The sequence below is a fragment of the Meleagris gallopavo genome, chromosome 10 (genome assembly GCF_905368555.1).
Source record: "Meleagris gallopavo chromosome 10, MGAL_WU_HG_1.1, whole genome shotgun sequence".
In the NCBI taxonomy this organism is placed as follows: domain Eukaryota; kingdom Metazoa; phylum Chordata; class Aves; order Galliformes; family Phasianidae; genus Meleagris; species Meleagris gallopavo.
The window spans coordinates 14,907,253-14,919,848 of NC_139413.1; the positions used below are offsets into that span (position 1 = coordinate 14,907,253).

At 36.7% G+C, this 12,596-nt stretch overlaps 1 protein-coding gene across 1 annotated transcript in view; it reads left to right on the forward strand.

Moving 5' to 3' along the window:
- The window catches only part of LOC116216988 (uncharacterized), a 451,866-nt gene that overhangs the window by 167,249 nt on the left and 272,021 nt on the right, over nucleotides 1-12,596 (forward strand). The window contains 1 exon segment of the mRNA XM_085231079.1: nucleotides 8,897-9,009. The gene's annotated coding sequence lies outside the window, so the exon portion shown is untranslated.

The window sequence follows — 12,596 nt, forward strand, 5'->3', positions numbered from 1 at the left end:
ATCAAGCATTCTTCCCATAAGTGATTTAAGTTATTTCTATTCCCATTTTTATTCTTGTATGGCTCTGATAAATACGGTACATTTAACTTGCAATAATTTAAGATGTAGCAGTCCCCAAAATACCCACTCTGCCCCCGCTCCAGTGCTGGGAAACAGCCCCTCTCAGCTGCCATATTCCATAGCCTGTAATATTTTTAGGCTAATAAGGAGTGTAGGCATTCATAGCAGGAGCATATTATGCTACATCTCTGTTGTGGGGAGGTAACTTCACACGGATGATAGCAGCAACATCCTAAGCCTGCCTAAATCCACCGGATCCTTAATGTAGTTTACCCATCTTCACCCAAAACATGATTTACGCATCTGCTGCTAGTGGGAATGCGTTTTCTCTCCCTTGACACATCATGCTATATTATCTTACTTTTCAGAGCATTTTTATTATGTATAAATGATACAGATAAAATATATATTTTTAAATGGATGGTGAATCAAATTGAGGAAGATCTTTTTTAAAATTTCATGTGTTGTTTTGCTGGCTTCAGTTTAACTTGAAGAAGTTCTCTGCTTGATCTACCCCAAGGCTCTGCCAAGGAGTTCGGGGCATAGAGTAGTGAGACATTAAGTGACTGCTTCTTCCAGTACAGGCTTGTCCATTTAAATTATATTTGAAATCAAGGCCTTTGACTATTTGCAGTTGTGACATTGCAGGGAAGTCAATCTCACTGGTTGTTGCACAACCAGGCAGTCTGGCTTCCAGTCACTGCTTCTGGGTTTCTGCCAGTTCTCCTGCCCTGGCGCAGGAAAGCCTTCTGACAATTCAGCATTCAGGGGCTCACTACGACTCAACATGGCAGTGCCTGTGATTGCAGGCTGTACCTATGGTAACATGAGTCCAGAACCAGTCTGTGGGGCCGTGACAAAAAATATGAGTAATGTATTTTGTGATAGTGCACAAAGAAAAAAAATAATTTCCTTCCTTTTTATTCATTGATACTTCAGCTGACTTGCAGTTTCCTTTGGGGTATTTCTGTTATTAAAATACATAAAAGCGCAAAAATGTTTTAATTGCTTAACCCTGAAATACCCTGGAGTTGTCGTTTGAAGTGCTCTCAACCTTGTTATGTAGAGATAGTCTCACTCACACAACCAAGGCACAAAGGGAACAGTGACTTGAACTGAGTTTTCTACATACAGATCTAATGCTGTTACAGATCTTTTGTCTTTCTTCCTCTGCAAGCTTAAGCTTTTTTGTTCTTTTATCCTCAGCAAGGACTTCAGAGTATACTGCAGCAAAAAGTGGATGTTTGTAGGATAACTTACTCCTATGATGTATACTAGATCTATAAAAATTTAGCAATTGAATTTTCTTGATATGTAGGCAGGTCAAATCCTAAAACGTGATGAAACCTTGGGGGAGGTTAAACTACTCAGATGTTTGCCTACAACTTGACAGAGTCAAAGAAATAAATACTTGAAGCAAGATGATGTATTAACAGACTGTGATGTAGAGTCAGACTAGCTTTTGGCTTTCGGTGAGATAGGAGTTCTTTCAGCATGCACTGGAAACTTGTACATCACAGCATGTCTGCTAGGCATGTGTAGAAGTAGAATTGAGATTTACAGGGGAGTAAGGAGTTGATTTTACATTTATAATGCTATTTTAAAATATCAGATTGGAGAAAATATATAAATAAGTCCTATATTTATAAACAATTAGGCATCTTAATTTGTATGACATCTAAGATGCTCTGCCATTATTAAGGATTAATGAAGAGCATGATCATCTTGTAGAACATCCCAACAGGATCACAACAACTTTTTAGCAGAGAGTGTTAGCAGTGAGTATGATCTGATTAACTGTGGCATTTCACTATGTTATGGCAGTTGTGTTAAAAGGAATGTGTTGAGGGAGTTTAATTGTTAAAGCTGCCATTTCTCTTGTCCCTTTGCTTCGGATTGGTCACTGCAGTCGTGACTGAAACCTTTCATTAACCTTTCTCAATTTAATTCAATCTTTTGAGCTAATAGTATTAGAACATGAGTTCTACAAAATGTGTGTGCCATTTTACACAGCAAAGTGCCTCCCCTCCCTGCTCTCTATAGCTGGGGAAAAAGGTGCAATAGATGGCTTAAAAGCATGTTTTAATGGCATGTATTTGAGCACACTGGAAAGGCAGGCTTGTGAAGTAAGACGGTCCTGTATTGCTTTTTATTTTTTGCCTTTTAGAGCACAAATAAGTATAGACAAGCTGAGTTAGTTTTGTGGTAACAGAAGGTGTATAATTAGTGAGGCACTGTGTCAGAAATATTAAGGCTAGGTGAGAAATGATACAAAAATTACTTTGAATGTACAAAATCACAGAGGAGCAGAAAACTAGTGCTGATGTGATGAGCAACTGTATCATCTTAACAGAAACAAATAATTCAAAGTACCTAAGGAAGGCAGGCTGTCTGTAGCTGCCTACTACCTGCTTGGAGGCAGGTGTGGCTATGAGCTGCAGCTACCAGCTAGGAGGTAAAATTAACACAGTCCTAAATACTGTTGGAAGCTTGACAGATTTTATGGTAAATGGAGCTCAAATAAACCAACAGCTACGTGTGTCTACTGGCCCTAAGTGGTTAAATGGTTGTAGAGTTATTCATCCTATAAGGGCCTTATTGCTTCTTATGGAGAAAAACTTTCAAGATGTCATGAAGCAAAGTGTGAGCTTTAATAATCTAGCACTGGCCAACTGCTGGCACTATTCTTAAGACCTAGCCAAATTCTCAATTTATATAATTTGTTGCATTTAACAGTTTTGGCATGTGTTGTTACTACTGTAGATTTGTAATATCATAAGCAGAGGTCAAGGAAACCTTTCATGTTCCTTTCTGTAGGCTTGCAATATACAACTTCTATTCACCTCGGAATGTCACTTGGGAAGGAAGAATCTTAACAAGGCAAAATGTTTAGTCCCAATCATTGTTATATATTAATTTTACTGTATAAAAATATCATGAATTTCTGTAGACTCAAGCAGCAGTAATACATGGTATATTCTGAAACAATGCACATCTATTTTTGAAATAAGTATAAATATCCAGCTACTTCCAATCTAGAGGCAAAAAATAAAAAAATAAAAAAGTGTGTAAACAATAGCTAAATACAAATCAGTTTAACTAAGTGGAAGTGGTGGTCATACATGTAAGACAAGAATCTGAATCTCTTGTAAACGATATCAATTAATATAAAGCATATAGGTAATGTGTGATGTGTGTGCAAATGCTGAGGTTAAAGCATAAACTCTTTTAACAACCAAATGCCCTATAGCATGACATCCATTATTGCAAAGAGCAGCTTGCATTCCAGGTGGAGCAAGTGAATATGAATCTATTCCCTAATTTGGCAGCCAAGGCAAACATACACAGGTCTTCCTGAGGCTGAGACCTAATGATGCCAAAAAAAAAAAAATCTCGTGTTCTGACTCATGATCCTAATTCGTTCCCATTGTACCTTGAGCAAAATAAGATGAGGGCGAAAACAAGTCATATCCTCATTTCAAGGAGGACTTGTGAAACTGTTTGTCATACATAGGCAGAAAAAGTTAATGACTTGCCATTTTCACAGCTTAAGGTTGTTTAGATCTCATCATCTGAACAGACAGGTTTCCTAAAAATGAAATGGAAAGACTGTAATGAAGCAAACCTGAATGTATTTCGAGACTTATAAACATAGATTTCTCTCATATGATTTGATAGGGGGAAATGGAAGAATTCTGATTGACTTTATTGGGTCAGGATTTTATTCACAGAGAAAACAATTCCAAAAAAAGCATTGTGTAAACTGCTACAACTGTAACAACTGTGACCCACTGCTGCCATAACTCCTTTACCAAATTTGGGTGCACAAGGTAAGAAGTTAAATGTAGACATCCGATAAAATCAGACAATTGTGACTGAATTTGGAAAGCTGAGTCAAAAACTGTGCATTCTGAACAAATCAAAGATAAAATGAAGGTGGTTCCTAGAATACCAAGCAGAAGGAAAGAGAAGCCGCTTTATTCATGCATTGTAAATCAATCAAAATGAACGAGTTTATCTTCTAGAAGGCAGAAGGTTCTCTAATACAATACGTATAATTGACTAGAGAAGAATTAGTGCTCTAGCATCAGTAGAAATACTTTGAAGAGAATGAAAAATGAGAGAAGAATCATCACAGTAGGATAAATGGTAGGCTTGAGTGGGGAAAACAATGTGAAATCCTGACTTTTTTTGGTGAGTTCTCACTTAATTGAGTGAATACACAATAACACAGAAGCAACAACCAGACGTATGCTGATTTGCTTACCAGAGCTTAGTAAGTATTTTCCATATTAAAATTTGAATTACTTTTTTTTGTGTTCTAAATGTTAATGGTATGTCTCTGTGTGGCGTTTCTTAATCGGTATTTTCTTTCAGTCTACTGCCTAGCATTTGTACATACTCCTGCACATTTTGAAGTTGTTGGTAGAGCTTCTAAACTAGTTAGCAATTATTAGTGATGATCCCTTAGAGCTGTGATGAGTCATTTTAATTAGGATTTTATACATCAAATAATGCCACTTACAATGGTCAATTTATGTTGATATTTGTCTACCAGTAAATGTATTTCATCTATTAGTCCATTTGAGAAACCAATGAATTTTTTTTAACATTCAATCATATCAATCCTTCTAGATAATCTGCTTGTTTCTCTACTAGTAACACAAATAAATAAGCTTTTTTTTTTTCTCTAAAGACATAATGGCAAGAGTTGGACATGTCTGTTCTGAAATCACCTGGCTTTGGGGCTTTAAGTAGGACCTTTAACATTGTTATTTGTGTTTAATTTTACATAGCATTGAAATGTTACCTTGCCCTGAGCTGTAGAAGAACTGCTGTTCTTCCCAGTAGCTGCCTTTTCGCACCCTGTCCTTGACTTCGTAATCCTGAAATGCCAAGCTTGGAAATCTGCTTCTGGCAGAACAAGATCACTTCATCTTTGAGGTCATGTTCCAGGCTTTTGTTCAATCACCAGTTCTGTTTGGATTCATCTCCAGCATGTCTACTTGAATATTCAAAAAATCATCAGCTAGACTAATTTGTTTTTTTTAAAGTCATGCAAAAGACTGATTTGCTTTGACAGGTGGATCAGAAACAGAATTGGAGCTATTTTATCTGGACCTAATTAAACAACCTTCATTACTGGCAGGTATGTGTTTGTGATGACTAGAAATTAGCTTGATTGGAATTAAAACTCCAAATATAAGGCATTGAAATTGCTTGTTTTTTAAAAATAAATGGTTTAAAAATACATTGTGAAGTATATATTTAAATGTAGTAACTGCGTGTCTAAATTTTAAGTATCTCATCATGCCAAATTCAGTTTTGTATTTTATGTTAATGGCACTTATCATAGGCATTCATGAGGATATTGCCAACATTTATAAAATGGCTCCACTTGTTCAGAACTATGAGACTTTAATAAAACAGCAGCAGCAGACCTTTTTTTTACTCTTGCAAGTACAGGATTTCTGCATTATTTTGTGTGGTGTATTTAAGAGTGAGTTTCAGTCATCTAAATAAGGCCAACATGAGGCAGATGTAGTGCTTATGACCTGAGAGGGGGCTTTCAAGTAATGCCTATGTGTTGGTTCTCTTTTACCTTCACAGAGCCCAATTATTTCCAGCTGGTATGATAAACTCTGTGCATGTCTGTAGAATTAAGGAAACTTTTTTTTCCCCTGTCCACTGACAGTCTAGCCTATGAAACAGACAGGTTTGAATGGCATGCTGAAGTTATTAAATGCTGTGATAAGCTCTGTCTATCCTAATTGCCTTCTTCTGTGGTGAAATCATTTGTAACTTTTCAGTAGTCTTCCAACGACTCTAACTGTTCACCCATTCCAAATATGTTGTGTGAGGTTTTGAAAAGCTACCATAAAAAATAAATATATACAGATAGTTTGATTACATACTTTTCTATGCCTGCTCTGATTATGTAGAGTTTAGGATAAAGCATCTTAGAAGAGATTTTTCAGAGCAATTATAGCATTGCTCTGAGTGAGTGCTAAACTATGCTCAGCTGGTTCAACAGTTTTTGGTATGGATATGATGTGGCTGTGAAGAGGAGAGCATCATGCCTGAGGAGGTGAACTAGCTAAAAAATAACCACAGCTTTCTTTCACATAAAAATAATAGTGGAGTAATGTTATCCATCTCAGTTTCATGAACCTAAAATGCTGCAGTGTTAAAAGTCCAAATCATGTTTCAAAGAATTGGATTTTATATCTTTCCACGTAGGGAACAGGTGTGAAAAAAACCTCTATTAGAAAGGTGGCTACCTATGGGCAGGAAATAGGAGGTTATATTTTGGTTATTGTCAACGCTAATTTAAGAAGACTATTTTACCTTTCAGTTTCTAGTGGTGGCAGACAAATAAGGACTATGTTTTTCTGGTTATACTCTTTAAACTATGTTGTGTGAGGGGATGCAGTAACATGCCAGTTACATTATCGGGAGATGTAATTTGCCCTTTTGAAGGACAGAAGTACAAATTTGCAAATCCTTAGGTCCCGTTTAGCTAAGGAGAGGCATTAAACATGAACAGAAAATCAAAGACTAACTCTATGAATCCATAGGGCAATTCAGCTGGATTAAAATTAGGCCCATTTTACCAGTTTGGGATTTAATTGTTACCAATTTAACAAAGAACGTGCTTAAACTTTGATTTTCCAAAATGTCTCTAATTAAAAATCCCAGGATGAGAGTACATAATAATGTAACAAATTGCATTTTAAATCAAACATGAAAGTAACATAGCAATAAACATTGTCCTGATTTCTCAGTCGATGACAAGGATATCAGAATAGGCCCTAAAGAGGTGAAAATTATTTCTTTCTCAAGAAAAGCTTTTTACTTGTCTTAGATTAGTGTACATATGAATCAAGCTAAAGCAGTCAGTTAGGCCCTGCTACTACATTGTTTTCTCTGTATAACTTCCTGTGTTTGAAACTAGGACAAAATTTCTTCATAAGGCTACGTGTATAAGAGAGAGCCATGTATAAGTTGCAAAACTTTTCCCCTCAGAGGACTCTTAGAATGAGGAAGCTCAGCAATGGGCACTAGTGGCAATCATCTGTGGATGAAATATGTTTCTGTGAGTAAATTGGAAATACCAAGGCTAATGCACTAATACAGAAGCAAAATGAGAGTGGGTAAAATGGTTCTGCAGTTTGCTGATCTAGGCAGGAGCCTTGGATCTTGGTTTTGTGTCTGTTGCTGGATGATCTAGGGAAGATGCACCATGTGGTTCTATTTCCTATCAATATAAATGGGAATGACACCTGACAGCTTTTCTTTTTTTACTGTGTTTGGAGTTCCATGTGTATGTGCTAAATATTACTATTATTTTCACATGCTGTTAGCTATTCTGCCAAATGTGGAATGAACGTTTTTCACTATTTACTGGAAATGTAAAGATTGCTTACACATCCTTGCTGGGATATGAAAAAGATATTTCACATATTTTGTTAGACAGATTTACATGCCTTGACCTTGTGCAACCAAAAGTATCTATTTTCAAAATTCCTATGCGTTGACTGCATTCTGCTACACAGTGGTCAGTGCTCTGTACTAGTCAAAGGAAATGTACTTAGAAAGGGAAGAGAAACAGAAAAAGAGTATATGTATCATTAGTTTTTATCCCTCAGATAGTTCTCCCATATGCATTTGGCTAACTGTACCAGGCTATGATCAATGCATAGACCATGAAAACAGATGAAACCAACTGAAAAAGCAACCTTGTGCCCCTTTAAGAAAAAGTGAAAACTTTTCCAATTGATTTAGTGCTTCATAAGTTAGCCTAGGGACAGCTTTAAATTATACTCTTATTATGCATACAGGATTCTACTCATCTAATAATTTTGCTATTCAATAAAAAAAAAAAAAAAAAGTTTTGAATAGCAACCAAATATGCCATAAAAATACGCTATCCACATTCTGCAAAGACTGGAAATGTAAATGAATGTAGTGAAAATGTCCCCAATATGATTTCTCTCTTGTTGACTTTCCAATTTAATTTTTCATGGGAAAAAAGATGTACTGGGAAATAGAATGCATGATCTACAAGTAGGAGTTTAGGGAAGTCATTATATACCCATTAGTTATGTGCATTTATTAAATCTGTCTGGTAAAATTAAGGGAGTTAAAATTTTATGTATTTATTTCTATCTAGTGTAACAAGTGTATTTCATATGCCAGTCAGAATTTAAGGTAAATGAATTAACTGACCATATTAGAGAACAGAATCCTTGAACTGGAAGGGATATATCCACTGCAGAAACTCTCCTGAGATTCTGTAGTTATGGTCCCTGGGTGAGTTTGGGATACTATCCATTTCACTTAAAGATCGGAGACCTTTTTATGACTGTTTTTCAAAAACTATAAAAAATAAATATAAACAACTGCTTCCTCAGCATTTTCGTTCAAGCCCTTGGAAATCCTTCAGGCTGCCTTGGAAAGGGGCACTGAATCTGCCTGCTGTATTAGTGTTTGGCCAGTTGCACAGCCTTAGGAGCCTTTACTGGGCTATAAGACCAGTTATTCATCCCTTAAGGCCTGTGGCGGTAAGCATATTTATTTACTTAGATACTATCTTAATCAGAGCAAAGCCAGAAGAGCTCCTTTAGACTGCATATCTTGGCCTGAGTCTATCCAGTTAAGGGCCCTAGGGTTTTTAATAAGTACCCCAAACTCTCTTATAATTAACCACTTCTCCCAGTTTAGACTTACTGAGATTCTTGGGAGTTGCCAGGATTTTCATCTTAAATTTTTACTGCTTAAAAAAGGGATACAAACAGTATCAGTAATTGATGTTTATTTTATCTCTTTCCCATAGGAAAGAGGACTGAGGACTTCTGCTAATACTGCCCCTTGCTTTCTGTGTGGCTGCTTTCTGTTACAGTAGCATCCAAATGTGATTAATAAGGACAGCAAAAAGGAAAGCAATGGGTGAGTGAATGTTTGCTTGTCATTGACCACCTGGTTCACTTTGGCATGGCAGAATTTAAACTCAGTAGGATTAGAACTAAATTTTTTTTTTAGGAAGATCTTGAGTGTACATGCTTCAGTATTGCTTGGACATCTGTCTGAAGATTTGGTCAAGGAGTGAATGACTCGGAGTCTGGACAGAAAGAATCAGCAAGGTTACATGTGGCACAAGTTCTACCACATGCTGCCACTTTTCTTGCTTCTCCTTTCAGGCTAGAAAGGATACCTTAATGAAAGTGGCCACAGTGATGGAGGCTAATGTTGTAACAGCATGGAACTGTTGCTAAAGCTGGAAACATTCCCCAGATGTTTTGCATGTTCCAGCTGGAATAAAACATTTATAACCTTTCTGGCATGTGTTATCAGCAGCAACAGGGCTCTGGTGCAAGAAACTAAAGATTCCAGTGGAAACTGGCAAACTCATCGGTCTGAGCCTCCTGTAAATCAGCTAGTTGCAGTAAAGTGCTCTTGCTGACTGCCCTTAATGGGCAACAGTTACATTCCTACAAGAATGTAGCAAAGAACAAAGACCAAACCATTCTATAAAAGAATCTTTGAAAGATCAAGATTTTGAAAGAATCTCAATTTTAATGGTGACAGTCAGAGCAATAAGACAGAGTTTATAGGAATAGTAGGTTACAATTCTGCTCCATTTCTGTAAGTGATAGTCCCAGTGCATTAATTTTTTGTTGTTGTTGTTTTTAAGCTCTCTGGAAAAGAAGATGGGAAATGATAGACAAATGTTTGTTGCTACCCTCAACCTTGTACACCTTTCCCTTCACTTTTGTGTCTTTCAAGTTGATTGACTAAGTCAGAAAATTTCTGAGGAAAGTGTAAACCCTGGCTTGTTTGTATTTCACTTGTAAAAGTTTTCCCAATCATTTCCATCCAATTTTCTTCAGCTTCAGTGTACTTCTGGGTATCACTACCTTTGCTTGGGTTGGCCAGTCTGGTAATGTAGCTGATAGAGTTGCTCTTGTTATGTGGAATATGACTTGCTGTTGTTTTAGTTACCTTTGTGACACCACGTGTTCTAAAGTTAGGGCCTCGCTCTACCAGTGATCTCAAGTGTTTTCCTACTGGCGATCCTGCTTTGATGTTACTCTTTGAGGTCCTGAATGCCTTCTGTGTGGGAATGGTTTGAAAGATGTGGGAGAAACTCTGTGAAATAAGGAATGCTTGAGTTTTTTAGGGGTTGTTCTTCTGGCTGTGAGCCCTTAGACATCCCCCTTTTTTTTTTTTTTTTTTTTTTTTTTTTTTTGTCCAAAGAACGTTTAAGCAGTGTTAACAAAGTAGAACAGCCTCAGTGAGAAATACTGAGAAAGACTTCCTCTGATGTTGTTATATTTCCTAGGAAAAGGGAGACCTAAACTCAGTCATTGCTCCAAATAAGACCAGGGAGTTTTTCTAGAACATTGCAACAGTGGCCAGATTTACTAGGCTGAGCAGCAACAACATGGTGCTTTCTGTTTGGGGTTGTAAGTTCTTTATGGACAACTACCCGAGGAACTCTGTTGAGATGATGGATAGGTGTCTGATATTTGAGAGCTGTGAGGTCTAAGTTGTGATGGTTGGAAAATCTGCCTGTGTAGACATAACATTACTAAACTAACAAGTAACCTCTTTCCCTTTATTTTCTGCAGTTATAGCACAGAATTCTCTTTTCTGAAACATATTCAATTGAAATGGTGGTGCTAAATGATGAACAAGTCCACCTCCACCACCTCTGCTGCATGTAGTTAATGTGCATCCCAATACCTTACTAGGAGTTTACCGGTAATTGGTAGATGGGTAATCTACCTATTAATTTTTTCATTTCTAGCGAGTCTCCAGTTAATAATCAATAGTCCTCTTTTTTTTCTGAGGTAATGGCCTTGACATCTTGGCCTTTGTGCAATGTTACAAAAACATTGATCGTTATCATTAACATATGTCCTTGATATACTGTATAAGGGTGAGGATATCAGTCTTACTGTACAGGAACAGCTAATGAGCCTGGAAGAATAATTGAGATTGGCCAAAGAAGTATACATGGTTTTCTGGTCAAAGACGTGTGTGGGAGAATTAATTAAATATTGGATATTAGCAGAAGTGATGCTCCAAAAGTAATGCCTCCTGTTTTATTATGCTGGCCCACAATATCAGATCTGAGTGTTGGTGGTATGGCACATGTATGGTGCCTGATATGGATGTGCATATGAGGCAATGTCACTGAATTGCTACATGCTGAAAAAATGGCACCCATTGAATTTTATCACTGCTTGCTAAATGTTTATGGGGACTAAACAGTGGCTGTGAGCACGAGGCAGTGGGTGGTGTATTTCAATACTGGTGACAGCGGCAGTCTGGCACCTCCATTACTGCAGACTTTTACAAACATGGCATACAGGCTCTTGTTCATGACTAGTGAAAATTCATAGCTAATGCTGATGAGTATGTTGAAAAATAGTGCTTTGTGGCTGAGAATTTGCAATATCAAACAGTGTTCTTTTGCTCTTTGTATCTGTTGTAGTTTCCATGGAAATAAATAGGAGGCATTAGTTTCAGACCTGAGTACCATCTCCAAATCTAGATTGAATACAATCTCCACAAAAGTATATGAATAATATGTGAAAGTTCTGTGCAAGCAGTCTGTATCAAAGAACCAGGTTGGAGGCAGGGCTTTGTTTATCTTCTTAATACAGTGAACATTATGGAAGACTAGATATTCCTCACTGTAGCTTGATATCCTGAGTCATGATTTCTCCTTTTGAGATTACAGTGAACCGATCACAGTTTTAGTGTGAGAGTAAGTTTGAATTACACACGAACTATATATGTAATGCAGTTTCCATTTTTTGTTTCTATTTTCTGTTAGTCACAGTCTTTTGAGTCTACTATTTTCCACAGTCACTAGAGCTTCAAAACTTCTATCTGTTGCAGTAGCTTCTCTTTTTTTCCTGTGAGAAATCAAAATATTAATTGTGTCTTCCTGGTCTCTTTAAGTAGTCTTGAGGACCATTTTTCATCAATGACATACAGACCAGAGCATGGTCTATATTTGGATCTTTTGACTAAGGTACAGTGTCTAATTTCAAAAATAATGGCACTGTAGATCTCATTTTACTATTCTTCCATAATAATAAGATCTTTATCTGCTTCCAGAATTTATACTATGCTATTAAATAAGGAAAATCTTTTGTACAGTAGGTGTAAAATTACATCACTCTCAAGACAGCATTTAAAAAAGAAAAAAATCAGTTGTCTTATGCTTAGATTAAAAATTAGAAATGAGCTACACTTTAAAATTTTATTGCAAAATGCTGTTATCCACAAGCAAGTTTCCCATACCAGTCTACAGAAACCTGACTGTGTCTATGTCACAGACTTAGTTATGGTTGATATTTTTGTGCTTTGAATATCAATTTCAAGGACAAGGTTTGTAGAAATAGCATTTAGAAAGACTTGTGAATTCTGTTGAAGTAGATTATGGGAATTCATGCCTTTCTTTTGGAAAAATCTCCAAGTAGCATTTGTTTTGTACTTATAGGTACATAAGCTGATATTCA